Raw genomic sequence first — 15572 nt, 5'->3', positions numbered from 1 at the left:
CTGGTATGTCATTTTCCAGTCCTCGTGAATACTACGAATATCAGGCCTATGTAAAGTTACGTTGTCACGTTTCTCAGTGTGCACGTTATTCCATTATAAAGTCCCCGTTTCCAGGCCTCAAAAGGGCCCGGACCCTGGATTCAACTCCTGTCTCCTGAAAGCCTCGCTGAGGAGCGATACAGCCCCCACCTGTATCCTCGACCCTTCACTTACTTCCTGCCTCGCAGTGCCCGGTGCAGCTTGGCTCTGCCTCTGAGTCTGCCAAGAGTGTGTTATGATTCCAGCTATCAGTTCAGTCCTTCTTCTTTGCATTCCTAAGCTACTGAACTGCATCAATAGTTTCCGTCATTGTCTAGCCTTCTCGGCTCCACGTTAGAGAAATACTGTATTAATGGTCATTTAATATTCTTCATCACGCACTACATGTAGAATAATGCATGGTCCAGTCTTAGAGTCAAGTTAGCTTTTCCCCTCATGACTTCTAGTTTATATCAACATGTTCCCTAAACATCAGATACCAGATAGGGTTTAGGTACATGTCGCTCCGACCCTCCAGACTCTAGTCTCTGCTCCTAGCACAGAGTTCGTAGCCCCCAGCTTCTCCTAGTAACACGTCATTGCCAGTTTTCGCGCACCACCAGGTTAGAGGTCCCGGCTCCTTAGGTAGCCCCCTCCTATGTTTCCGCCCATTCATGACATATTCTGTTACGTTTGCATCACATGTCTATGTATACTCCCAGTTACACCTCTTTTTACTGTTATCTTTCGCGACTGCTACGCGTCATGCCTTCTGCTCCACCCACTGCTACGCCTACTGCAATGTAATGCTATGTGTTTGCGCTATGTATATAAGTCAATGTATTGTTATTAAAAGCTAGCGCGCTCACCCCAGATCAAGCCCCGGCAGCTGCTGGGCCCCAGTTGTCCTGCTGGGCCCTGTTACCCCCGTTCTATGCAGGTTGTCCTGATCCTGTCCTCATGCTGTAATAAACCTGCAGAAACTCCTACTACCTCGAATCTTGACTCTTATTTTATTGAGCTATCTGTTATTCATTCATTCATTCAAAAATAGATCCGGTATTATTTATTTATATACCACAAATGGAACCATATCTCCTTCTGGTAACAAACTCTTATCATCGCTTTCTCTTAACGAGATTTCGTTTTGATTTAATTCATTTTATACTGGGCAACTTTAGTTCTTGGACTAGACCTGATGATGCTGAACCATGTGACTGTGACAATTTTTCAACACAGGACACGATGCACTTTATCATGTTTTGCAGACATTACATTGAGATCAGAAAAAGGTATTTGTTTCCCATTTTACGTAATCAGGGCTTTATTCAGGTAAAACCAGCCCTGTTGTTTTTGCAACTTCTTCCCAATGTTAAGGTAGTTTTCTCTGTTGCTAGTTTCCTAGTTGCAGGAGTACGTTTGAATAAGCATCGTACAAGGCACAGGCACTTTATCTCTGAAAAATGAATTTCCTCTTTTCTCATTTATTCGAATGAGTTGTGTTTTAATAAGCCCTTCTTTTTATCTTTTTTAAATATTTATGTATGTTTCATTGTAAACTTAGCGTTTTTTGTATAATGATTGTCTGTTTTAAAATTTGTAAAATTCGTGCTCTGATGAAATGGTTGATCTGTAATTTTGCTCGTTCTTTTATGATTTTTAATAATCGAATAAAGATAATTGACTGACTGACTGACTCTATTAGAGATTCCTTAAATGCTATTCATGACACTTTCAAAAATTGCGATTTTGCAAATTTGGGCCGCTATTTACCGAGAGGTCAGACCTCTCGGTAAATAGCAAAAACTTAGAAAAATGCTTTTAAAAGCATTTTTCTAAGTTGCATGTTGCACACACACATGTCCTTTGGACATGTGTGTGCGCAACACCTGTTCAAATGTGCATTTTAGGGGTGCTACAGGGTGTCCTTTGGACACCCCTGGCACCCTTAAAATCGCTATCTTATTTGCGAGTAGTAAATTGCTACTCGCAAATAAGGGATACTCCCCATTCATTCCTATGGGCCTTTTGGCCCATAGGAATGAATGGGGAGTTATTCCTTTTTTTGCGAGTAGCAATTTTCTACTCGCAAATAGAGAACATGTAGGAATCGCTATTTATTTAGCAATTCCTACATGAATACCGTTTTGCGTGTCCTCAATAGCGAGTCGCTATGATTCGCTATTAGGGCCACGCAAAACGGCCCGTACATGAATCAGGCTGTATGTTCCCAAACTCCTCTCAGACCACCACAACCTTCTACTCTCCAGTAAATGGATTGGGGAGGAGGGGATAAGTGACCCTATAACCCGGCAGCAAAAGTAGGGGCCTAACAGCCTGATTCATCAAGGGGCCGTTTTGCGAGCCCCTAATAGCGAATCATAGCGATTCGCTATTGAGGACTCGCAAAACGGTATTCATGTAGGAATTGCTAAATAAATAGCGATTCCTACACATTCCTTATTTGCGAGTAGCAAATTGCTACTCGCAAATAAGGAATAACTCCCCATTCATTCCTATGGGCCAAAAGGCCCATAGGAATGAATGGGGAGTATCCCTTATTTGCGAGTAGCAATTTGCTACTCGCAAATAAGATAGCGATTTTAAGGGGGCCAGGGGTGTCCAAAGGACACCCTGTAGCACCCCTTAAATGCACATTTGAACAGGTGTTGCGCACACACATGTCCAAAGGACATGTGTGTGTGTAACATGCAAAAGAAAAAAATGCACTAAAGTGCTTTTTACACTATTTTCGCAATTTACCACCAAGTCAGACTTGGTGGTAAATTGAGACCAAATATTGCGATTTCGCTATTTCTAATTGGTTGATGAATTGCATTTAAGGAATCTCTCTTAGAGATTCCTTAAATCCAATTCCTCGCAAATATGCGAATTCTTAAATTGCGATTTTTGCATTTGGGATGATGAATCCCAAATGCAAAAATTGCACTCGCAAAAGGCAAGATTCTGAGAATCTTGCCCTTTGCGAGTGCAATTTAGCTTGATGAATCAGGCTGTTAGTCCGCAGGTGGGTGGCGGCCATGACCACGATGTCCATATTTATTCTATTGCTACGCCTATAAAAGGTAGCCGGGCCCACTACATGTATAACACAGAAGCAAAAAGACACATATCTCATACTGTCAACTCACCCGCATTTGGCATGTCTCATCCTCTTTTTACTTCTATTCGTCCTCCTAGCAAACAAAATGCCTCCATAACCTTCAATGGGGTCACCCACTTTTCAAACCTATACAAAATGCACATTCTACATTCATCTTAACGAGATCACCCTCTTAAATGCCAGACTTCATCCCCAATTTTGAGTCAAGAGGTTGAAAGGGTGTGATATCCTAATAGGACGACCAAAATTGTACCCAATAGTTTTATAGTTTGATACTTTACTTGCAGTCCCCTCTCATTTCTAGCGCCAAGAGAGTTGTTGGTGAACGTGCGCTCTACAAATTTCCAATAACATCACATAACACAACATAACATTTCTGCTTTGCATGGCATCAACACTTTGTGGACAGAGCCCCTGGGTGCCCCGCCTAAGCACTCACACACATGAAGAGTAAATGGAGAGTGCTGTCAACAGCAATCTTTAATTTGTTTATCTGCATCCTAACAGCAGATTTAGGGCGCTCTGGGGACCTCCTTCACAGATAGATTGGAGTCTGTTTACTTCTTCTCATCAGTTAAAAATAACATGGGCGTTGAATGCAGGCCAGGCTAAATGTGTCCTGAATAGCGAGACTGAAAAAAGCCACACTGCCCAGAAGCACAAACCCAGGGACTGTACCACATTAGGACAGTCACAGAGGGTGGGGGGGGGGGGGGTTTGTAAGTCACTGGGTCGATGCGTCTTCTGACAGTCTCAGCATACGGGCTTGCATTTCATCCTTCCAAGGTCAGCAACATTGATAACATTTAGTTGAGTGGGTGGACTAGTTATGTTATTTTACGAACCCCAAAGTGGATATGTGCATGCAGTGGCATGTAGAGGTGGGCGAGCCGCTGAAAAGCTTGAGCCAGGCTCGCGCCTGAAGCCTGGCCCTGGGTCAGCTCGAGGTCCTGTCGGGACCTCGAGCCCAGAATGAGCCGAGCTTTCAAGTGGCTTCTGCCTGACACCCTCCCTCTACCGAGGATGTGCTGGTACGGCCACAGCTACCGACTTTGGAACCAGGAAACCAGATTGAAGTCTCGGCGTCCGCAAAACATCCTGTGATTCTGGTCAAACCACTTAAACTCCCCGTGCATATAGAGAAATGAATTTGTCATTGAGTAATGTAACTAGTGTTAATATGAAACGCTCCAATGCCTTCGGATCGAGTTCCGGCTATTAAAAACTGCCCAAAAGTGCACAGAGAGGTCAAAACAAACAGCTAACCTAAAAGAGGAATGACAAATAGATACCCATTTAGTGGCAGAATTGTACTAAGTGAAACAAGAAAACCTGGTTAGATCGCGGCTTTCACGATGAAATTGTGTGATCTTAGGCAAATATTTTATTTGACCGAAAATCCTTTTTCTTCGTTATCATCTATGAAAGCAGTTTTAAAAATGTGAGTTCATGTGGTGTTGCGCTCTAGTCTCCGGCGCTTGGCGTGATGACGTGCCGCGCCGGAGCCAGAGTGGAACACCGGCACATGCACGCTAGGCGGGAGGCAAGCGCGCGAAGAAGGGAAACGGCAGAAGCGACCGGAGCTGGCGGGAATTAGACGCTCGGCGGTCTGTGAAATAGCGCATTTGTTATACGGCAATAAATGCTTGTTTCTTCACACTACCTGATATCCTGTGCTCTGTGGGGGAAGAAACCAACTACATTACAGTGGCGACGAGGACTGGGAGCACCACACTAGCCCCACGCAGCTACACAGGAGAGGCAGCATTACGAGGACAAGACAATTGCAGCAGGTCAGAGGCTGTGGACAGGGGCACCTCAAGGTGAACTCACCCAGAGCGGCAGCGCTATTTACAATGGAGCGTGGCAGCAGCGCAAAACCACGGCAGCCTACAACCACGTGACACCAGGCCACATCAGAGCAGGTCAGAACCAGCACAGCGCGCAGAGAGGCACGTAGCTGAGGCCCTGGCGGAAAGAAGGGACGGTGATAAGGAGGTAGGAGGAGTACACCTCCCCAGCACCACACAAGGTGGAACTAGCAGTACGCCGGGCAGTCCCAAAAGCCAAGGTGACGACTCTGACAGAGAAGGGAACCCCAGCGCACCTGGCAGCCCAGGGAACCGAGACGGAGGTCCCAGATCAGCGCCCAGAATGAGCAACCAGGCAACAGCGCTAACGGCACCCATCCCCTTCCTACCCAGAACGGGTGAACCCCTGATGAAATGGGAGGACTGGAGGGAGTATTTCAAGAACTATGTGGAGGCCTTGGAAGATGAGAACGGTGAGCCATTCCCCAGCGCTAGGAAGAAGAGGTTACTACTGCATAACCTGGGCCCTGAAGGGATACGTGTGTTTGCGAACATTGTGCCCAAAGAGAGACCTGACACGGACGATAACGTCTTCAAGAATGCTCTGGATGACCTAGACAACCACTATCGACCGGCGGTATGCGTATCCATTGACCGGTACAACTTCCAGCAAAGAAAGCAGGAGGAAGGAGAATCGATAGATGACTACGTGGCAGCGTTGAGACGACTAGCCATCACGTGCAAATATGGGCAGCTACAGGATGAATACATCAAGGACCAAATAGTCATGCATACCACGAACAAGTCAGTCCAAAGCAAGTTGTGGGCACAGGGAGAAGCGTCGCTCAAAGTCGTAATTGCTATGGTAAAGAAAGCGGAACTTTCTAAACGCTGCGCAGACGCAGCCAAAAAGGAGAGCACGCAGAGACAGATGGTCAATAAAATTGACGAAGCCCCTTCAACCTATAAACAAAAAGGATCCACGGGAGAAAGGAAGCAGGAGTCCAGGTGGTCAGGGAAACAGACATCTCCAGGTCGACAGCCCACGGACAGTATATTTTCGTGCTACAGGTGCGGGAGTGCTGCTCACTCTGCGCAAGACAAACGATGCCCAGCGTTTCGCGCCAGATGCTCCTTCTGTGGCCTGGTCGGCCATTTTGAGAAGGTATGCTGCAAGAAAGGGAAGAAGTCCATGGTGAAGTGCATTGGGCAGTCCCTGTCGGAGGACCTGCTTGAAGAAGACCTGGAAGACGACGACATGGTTTTGTGCGTTGAAGACCAGGTATTAGAGGTGACAGGCAAGCACTCAGACAAGCCGCGCACGGACATGCTCATAGGAGGAGTGAAGGTGCACATTGCGATTGACTCAGGATCTCCGTACTCGATAGTACAGCGATCGGTATGGGAAGAAGACTTTGTGCCCACCCTGGGTCCGAAGCTACACCCACCAGATATCCGTCCCATTTCATACACCAGCAATGCTATTCCCATGGTGGGTTTCCGCGCCCTGAAGTTCGAATTCAGGGGTAGATCGGCGATCTGAAAGCTATATGTGGCGGAGCGGGGACCCTCTGTACTAGGCTGGAAAGACCAAGGTGACCTGGGACTCAAGTTGGATCCAGGGGGCAAAGAACAAATCCTTTTAACTGAAGACAGCAGCTGGTTACAGCAAGACAAACTGAAGCGGGCCTTTCCCAAAGTGTTCGGAGGCACGGTTGGGAAACTGGATAAATTCGTGCACAAGATACTCCTCAAGGAGGATGCCCGCCCGGTGTCCCACAAGGTCAGGAACATCCCCATTGCCATTAAAGACGCAGTCCAGCAGGAGCTCCAGAGATTGGAAGACCAGGGGATAATTGAACCGATTGACAGTTCAGAGTGGTTGGCACCTTTGGTCGTAGCCAGGAAACCCAATGGCAAGGTACGTTTATGTGTGGACCTCCGCGAGCTCAACAAGTGCTTAATAGTGGAGAAGTTTCCCCTACCAAGGATCGAGGAAATGTTAGCGAGAACAAAAGGAGTGTCATGTTGCTCTACGATTGACCTCACATCAGCATATCATCAGATTGACTTGCACCCATCGAGCAGAAGACTAACCTCATTCATCACACCCTTTGGGTGTTATCAGTTCCGCCGCATGCCGTTTGGCCTGGCCTCAGCGGCTGCGGTGTTCCAGAAGTTGATGCACCGTCTATTTAAAGATCTACCAGGCGTCCAGTATTTCCAGGACGACATACTGATCATGGGATCAAACCAAGAAGACCATGACAATAAACTGACAAAGGTGCTGACAGTACTACAAGAAAAAGGCCTCACTGCCGAGTGGAGTAAGTGCAGGCTGGGCATGTCATCCGTCACATACCTAGGTCATGAAATAGGGAGTCAAGGAATATCCCCCAAAAGGCAGAACGTGAAAGCCATTTGCGATGCCAGAGCCCCAGTTAACAAGGAAGAAGTGAGGTCATTCCTCGGAATGGCGGAGTATTATAGTAAATTTGTAAGACACTTTGCCACCAAGACTCATAAACTCCGTCAGCTCATCAGGGACAAGTCGCCGTTTAAGTGGGATGAAGAGGCACAGAACGAATTTGAAGGTCTGAAAAACGACATTAATGGAGCAGTACCCCTACATGGATATGACCCAACGGGCAGCACCATATTGACAACGGATGCCAGTGAAAAAGGATTGGGAGCAGTGCTGGCACAGGAAAGGAAGGAGGGCACAATAGAAACTATAAGTTTCGCATCCAGAGCGTTGTCCTCTACCGAGCAGAAATATAGCGTCATCGAAAAAGAGATGCTGGCAGTTACATGGGCCATGGGAAAATTCAGACAATTCATCTGGGGCACCCGCTTCAAACTACAAACGGACCATAAACCGTTGGTTAAGGTGTTAACATCCTGCGGCCACGACACAGCTACACCACGCATCGCTAAGATGACACTCAAGTTGCTGGACTATACATATGATGTGGAGTACTTGCCGGGTACACAGAATAAAGTAGCGGACTATTTGAGCAAAGCCTCCGCTATGGAGGACGCACCAGTAGCCCCACCTGACACAGACGAAATGGTGGCTGAAATGGCCGACTCGGAGAGAACGATCAGCAGGCAAGAATGGGCCCAAGCGTATAAGGAGGACAGCGAAATGGAGGAAGTCAAACAATATCTCGTCTCTGGTTGGCCAGAAAAACGGCACCTCAAAGCGGACCTAAGGAAGTTCTACGAAATAAGGGAGGAATTGTCAATGAGTGACTCAGGAATTTTTATGTACCGGGGTGATAAAGTGATACCCCCAGTGACTTTAATGCCGTTGCTACTGAACCAGCTCCATGAAGGTCACCTAGGCATCGTGAAAACGAAGGTCAGAGTAAAACAAATGTACTGGTGGCCAGGAATGGACAGTCAGATAGAAAGGCAAGTCAGAGAATGTGTCCAGTGCCAAGGAGCGGACAAAATACTGAGACCACTGAGGCCTGCGCTGGGGGAATTTGAGCGGCCCCAGAACCCATGGGAAGATATTGCAGTGGACATATTAGGTCCTGTCCTCGACAACAGAGGTGTAGCCAAATACTTGTGTGTGGTCATAGACAAATACTCCAAATGGCCTGAGATAGATGTGCAAGAATCCATGGACATGGACGCAGTGTTGAGATTTCTTACCTCACTGTTCCTGAGGGAAGGAATACCGAGGACGATATTAAGTGACAATGGGCCACAGTTCACCTCTGATAAATGGAACAAATACATGGAGAGGAATGGGATAAAGTCCAAACACACAGCAGTATACCATCCCGCATGTAATGGGCAAGTAGAACGGTTCAACCGTGTACTGATGGGATCCATACAATCAGCCATTATGCAAGGGAAAGAGTGGGAGTTGGAAGTTCAAGGCATGCTGTGGGCATACAGATTCACACTGACGGTGCTAGGATACAGCCCCTTCCAAATCCTGAGAGGCAGGTTCCCCTTTACAAGAGACAATGTGGTATGGAGAGAAAAAACAGTGACTAGCAAATGGTCGCCGGCAGTGGTACAACACAACCTGGAAAAAGCCCAAAAAGTGTACGCTGCACATTACAACAAGAGACACAACACCAAAGACACCATCCTGGAAATGCCGCTGACCGCGCGACACGCAGGGGAGCATGGGCGGGACAGCGCCTTAGTCCCACACGACGGGCGAGCGGAGCCCGTAGCGCGTCACCCCCCTGAGCCGCCCTCCCCGCCAGCTGCCAATAGGGAGGGCTCTCCTGGGGATGGGGGCGTTCCCTTGTGTATAAAGCGGGCCCAGCAACTTTGCTCGGCCTCTCCTTCCCGCGCCTGGTTCCCTAGGGTCGGAAATTTTCCAGCCATTCATTTAGGATAGGGGCAGCTACCGCCGCATTCAGGGCCGGGCTCGGCGAGGAAGGTGTCAAGAGGGTGGGGAGATGGTCATCCTCCTGCTATCAGCGGTACATTCGCCCTTGAATATTTCTGGTCGCATAGGGGCCATGCCTAAGAGGAGCCATTAGAGCGGCAGACCATGGTACCCATGAGCATGTCAGATGTAGAGATTGTTGTGTTATGTTAGGCAAAGCCAATTTTGGTTTGTAGTGCTGAAATTTGCGTGTTTGTGTGATGAAAAGCCACTTTTTCGTTGTAGTGCAGTATTCACTTATAAAGAAAACATTAATGTCAACGGTGTCTTTTCTTGCAGCTGATTGTTGCGTGTGGGTGATGGGCCATTCTTACATTACCAGGCTGGAGCAGTGGGCGATACGCAGGAGATGGGATCTGGCCTTAGCAAGGACACGAATTCTATGGCTGGGTTTCCCTGGAATGAGATGGGGTCAGCTGAGGCGCAGGCTTGAGCAATGTCTAGCAGCACGGGGCGGTCCTCCCAACATCCTCATTATCCATCTGGGGGGGAATGATCTGGTCACAGTGGGGAGGAGAGCCCTAATAGAAGCCATGCAGAGGGATGTGACGGTTATAGCTAACCAATTGGGAGCCATGGAGTTAATATGGTCGGAGATTGTCCCCCGCAAGGCTTGGAGGGGAGCACGATCAGGGGTTGCAATAGAGCAATGCCGGAGGAGGGTCAACAGGTCCATGCAGAAATTTATGGAGAGGAGGGGCCTGGGGTTCATTAGGCATGCACTGATACAAGAAAGGACCGAGGGGTATTACGAGAGCGACGGGGTGCACTTGTCTGGGCTGGGTATGGATGTCTTTCTCCTAGACGTACAAGAGGCTCTGTCAGCGGCAGGTTGCAAGTAACTGGATAGGTGGGGGGCTCTGTCATCGACGTGGGCCTCCTCCAGAGCTGTGGCGGAGTCACAGGGCGATCTGGAAGCAGATGGACAGTAGGGGTACCTCTGCGGCAGAAGGATACAGTCTAAATACCTCTGCCTGGCACAGTAAGGGTGCCTGAGCCAAGAACCTGGTGCCGAGGGGGTTCCAGGAAACAGCGTTGGCGCCCCGTTAGTCATTCGGGCGGTCGGGGGGCCTGAACCGACCGGGGGTGTGCCTCATCGCTCCGCCCTGACGGGGGGCGGGAGTATAACAAAATAAAATGGTAATTTAATGCACCGTCAGAGCATCGTCTCGCCGTGCAAGATGGCTCCTTAGGCATGCGGGTCAGCGAGGGGCTGCCGCATTGGATCGCCTGTAAGATGACCCACCTTATCAGCTACCTGTTGTATGTAATAAACCTGCAGCACTGCCTTCCCACAAATATGTCTCATGAGTTTCCTTGGTATATAAGTGTTAATGTGCGCAGTGCGGAGCAAGCGCTGGCGGTGTGGGCACTAAGGGGGAATGGGTTAGAGTTAAACTCCCAACTCTCCAAAAGAAAGGCGAAAGCAAGTACAGCAAACCCCTACAGGTTCAAGAAGTGTATGGTAGAGCGGCCTTGCTTAGCGATGGGAGAGTGTGGTCCCAAGACCGCATGGCAAAGGTCAACAGGATCATGCAGTGGCCAGCGGACAAGGAAGAAGAGACTGAGGATCAGAGGCAAACCGATGGAGAGGAAGAGACGGAGACAAGTAAGGAGAGGCAGAAGGAAAGACCTGCTCTAGGGGACAATGAAAGGAACGACAAATCACGAACAGGGGAAGGAGCAGTGACAAACATGGCCCCGGCTAGGGAGAAGGAAAAAGGCACACAGAAAGACGTAAGGAAGCTTCCCGGTGAAGATAACAGGGAAGAGCTCACTCCGGTAAGACGAACCCGTGCCGGGAGGGCAGTCACCCTGCCCCCTCATTTCAAAGACTATGATATGAGTGACTATTGAATTGAACCACCATTGTTGTTTGTGTTATTGGTAAAAGGAGGAGATATGTGGTGTTGCGCTCTAGTCTCCGGCGCTTGGCGTGATGACGTGCCGCGCCGGAGGCAGAGCGGAACACCGGCACATGCGCGCTAGGCGGGAGGCTAGCGCGCGAAGAAGGGAAACGGCAGAAGCGACCGGAGCTGGCGGGAATTAGACGCTCGGCGCTCTGTGAAATAGCGCATTTGTTATACGGCAATAAATGCTTGTTTCTTCACACTACCTGACATCCTGTGCTCTGTGGGGGAAGAAACCAACTACATTACAGTTCACAGTACCAGTTGTACAAAAGCCTATTGTGTTTGATTTAATAGACTATAATGTTGCGCTATAATAATCTGGGCCACATACAGGATTTACATGGCAACTGTCTTGCCTCATAGTTCACTTTTAATGAGTACTTCTCAGTGCAGTGCAATGTATTATGGTAACGCTGCCATTTTAAAGAAATACACTTTTATGAATTTTGAAGAGATTTTATCATATTTTGTCTGAAGTCTGATGTTTTATGGGCTCGGCTTGTGCATGGGCTCTAAGAGCCAAGAAAGATGCTTGCCTCGGGTCTGTGGTGGCTCGCCGTGTTAATTTCTTGGCTCGCCCAGCTCTAGTGGCATGGCAAGTGTGTCAAGGGACCTTGTGAAAACAAGGAAATGGATACAGTGACCGCCGGTTGTGTGGTAAAATACAGCAATAATCAGGGTTCAGTGGGCCCTTTATGCATCTGGGGCCCAGTGTCACTGCACCTGCTGCACCATTGATAGCCACGCCCCTGGGTGAACGTTCTTTGTGGTTTGTAATGGCTTAGATGACAGCTCAAACGAAGGGTTTTTACGAAATAAACTAGTTCTTTATGTCCATTCCATGCTACCCCCATAACAAACAAAACAGTTTTCCTGAGGCAATTCTATTTCACAGAGTGTGTCAACCATTCCTGCAGAGCCACCTGTAATACCCATGGTACAGGCACACAGGTAGTGCCAATGCGACATTAAGAGTAGGCCTAGGCGGTGAACTTTGCTCCTTCATGGAGTTTTTCGCACTCCGCGCTCCGGCTCGTCAACAGTAAGTTGGCAAGCACGAGCGAGGAAAATCCAACGCAGGACCTTCCCAGTGAGATTTCTCAACGCAGGAGGTCACGGATGGTCTCTACTGCTCGCGTTGAGACACTTTCTGTTCGCGTTGAGGAAGCTGCCGCTCGAGTAGAACCAGGCCCGGACTGGCCGTTGCGGGCACTGGGCAATCCCCCGGTGCGCTGCAAGGGTGGGGGCCGGTTTTGGGCCCTGGGGGCCGTTTTTGTTACAGGGCCGTTTTTGCAGCAAACCGACCCTGGCAAAGAGCTCAGACCTCCCCCCCGGGGGCCGGCCAAGCACTTTGCCAGGGCCGGTTTTGATTCTCAGTCCGGCCCTGAGTAGAACGACTACTCGAGCTGCTGAAATAAGCAGTGCCCTCTTGCGATGGGCGTCTTAGGCGGACAGCAGAACTGTGACTGCTCAAAAATGTGCTTTCAAAGCCCATTCGAAGAGATTGCCACCTCTGTGTCTGGGTAGAGCATAGTTACTTACGCTGTAGCTGAGATTCTCCAAAAATGTTACCTGCTCTGTAATGGGTACTTCTGAATAGGTTGAAAACCAAAGAGTCAACAGAAACAGTGGACCCCCGGGTGACAGCACCAGATCTTTCAGGGCGTCAGCGTGGGATATAACCTAAGCAAGAACGGTGTCAGAACTCACATGTTCACCCACTCATCCACCTTTACATTTCTCTCAATAAGTTAAACACCCACTCCAAAGATCTGTCTGTAACCGACATGTCACTCATGCCTGCAATGTACATATTACGAGAAGGTTTCAGGCATGTACTAGTCTGCACTGCTGGGTCTGTTCTGTGTGCAATGGAAGATTGCACTGGTTGCCTTCTGTGAGAGAGGGCAGTATGCTTTGAAACGGTCTTGTTGCACATGTTCAGTGAGGAAGCGAAGCTTGGACTGCTGCTTGATTTGTAGCGGTGCTTGGATGGAGAACGCCTGTGCTGCTACTGCCAGTAGCTGTAGCAGTTCTCGCAAGGAAAGAAGCTTGCACTTGATTTCTGAAGGAGGTGTGTTTCCATCGCTATTGCCCCATTTTATAAAAAAACAAACGGTATATGAAATGCACTTGAACAGCATAGCCTATGAACCAGGAACTGTTTGGCAGTATTTGTAGTGAGATGGATATAGTCCTGAGGAAAGCGCCGGACCCCTCATGGGCAATCTTCGAGTGTCGAAACGTGGACGGAACAGAGAAGCCGTTGATCGACCCTCTTGTTGGTAATCTTGCGGTGGGATGACACCAGCAAAAACATTTTCAGCTAACCCACATATATTTTTAATATAAATCAAAACATGGGAGAATATAAACCCTGATATAAGAAACATAACCTTACTGAAACCAGGAAACCCATAACTAGGAGGCTATATTAGTAGTGAACAGTAGCCCTCTCCAGTGCTTAATTTGTAAATAAAAAAAAACACAAGTGCCAGGGCTGTTGTCAGGAGACCACTGCTGTTTACACCACACATTGCCCCTGCAATGCTGCCAGTGATAGTAACAACACAACCACTAACCATTGCACGCCTACAAGTGTGACAATTCGGACTATTCCAGGCCCCCAAAGCTATAAGAATGGCATTGGTAATGTATATTGAATGGATAATTAGCTGTTGTTGTGGTCATCTCTAAATTAGTCAGACAGCGCCATCTTGTGGCAGACTGTCACAAGCACCGGTGTTAACAATTAAGTGCTGGTGCTGAGAAACTGAAACCACCGGCTCAAATTAAGCTCTGGTCTCAAATGCTTCCCGATGCTTGATGTGGAACCCAGTGATGAAGCATACCACACTACGTAGGTGAGGTTTGCTATCCCACGTGAGTACATGAAGGTTTGCTAATTCCTTAAGAGGGTTGGCTGTTTCTTACAAGAGTCTTGTAGTTCTGGTATGTTTGTGTCTGGTTGCAGAGAGCATGCAACAGTCCCGTGATTCTTCACACTCTCTCTTTAGTGTGTTCCCAACCTGTGCTGTGCCGGTCCCACATGTGTGAGAGAATTGTGCGATGTTCCTACTTCCACGGTTCTTTACATATTTTTTCTGTTGGGGAATGTCGCTCTGCTCCTCTCCATGTTGTATATTTGTTGTGTTGTGAAGCTCAGCTTAAAACTTTCCACTGCACAAAAGAAAAGATGATTTGCATTGCCAATGCTAGTTTTAATACATGAGGAGAAAGAAAGAGTGAATCCTCATAAAATATGTGGGCAGAGTTTACGTTTGGTTTTAAGTGCATAACAATCCGGTTTTGAATTTTAAAATGTCCTAGATGACTTTGTAAAATTTAAAAACATGGCTAACAAGTGGCTTCAAGTTATGTACAAGACCTTCAGGCAAGTCTTGCATTTTAGCCATCAACACTATGCATGCTGGGGTTTTCAGTCCATAATGAGGCTGCTAAAAGCAAAACTACAAGCCCATCAGGGCACCATTTTGTTGGCTGAAAAGCCAGGAATGGCTCATGGAGACAGGATGGCAGACGTGAGAAATGCAAATTAAAATATAGTTCCTGCTTTTCTTCCTTTATGCATGTAGGCAGCCAGGGGGTAAACAGCCCAGTGGCTGAGCAGGCAGAACAAGCCTTTCATGGAACAATTCACAGGCTAATGAGCTAATAACAAAACGCCTTGGAACAACAAAGGGACATGGTATAAGATGTTATTTACTAATGTGAGGACCACCAGCATTTTGAGTCTCAAGTATGGGTGAGCAAAATTCACATATTTTGCTCTCTTAATTCTGCGAAATGTTGGGAAAATCACACATAATCATGGGAAGTGCAAGCCTGTCATTTTGTGCATTATTTTAGCACAAAATGCTACCTCAAGTACATTTTTGGTGCGAGGATGCCTTTAAACAGAGCACTGTACACAACAGCCAGGCGCACCCTGGCAGTGCTTAATTTGTAAAAATAAGAAGTGCAGGTGCTGAAAATTTGCCAACGAGGCCACAGCTCACTTCTTCCTCCGGTGAGCCCCACTTTCAACACTCGCATTGCCTCAGTCTCTATCTTCTAACCTTGATCTGTTGTCTGCCCCCTACGTCTTTGCTCTATGAGTCTATCTTCTCACCTCTCTAATTGTTTTCTATCATCATTGTCACACCTGGTGTGTTAACATATTCCCTGTATTTCTGATTTGCCCTCTATTCATTCTACCACTGCCCTTTTCTGTCTTCACTTTTATCCATGCTCTGCTCTCTCTCCCCTCGATCTTGGCTCTTTAC

The sequence above is a fragment of the Lissotriton helveticus genome, chromosome 12 (genome assembly GCF_964261635.1).
Source record: "Lissotriton helveticus chromosome 12, aLisHel1.1, whole genome shotgun sequence".
Taxonomy (NCBI): domain Eukaryota; kingdom Metazoa; phylum Chordata; class Amphibia; order Caudata; family Salamandridae; genus Lissotriton; species Lissotriton helveticus.
Note: the sequence above shows the minus strand (reverse complement) of the source record.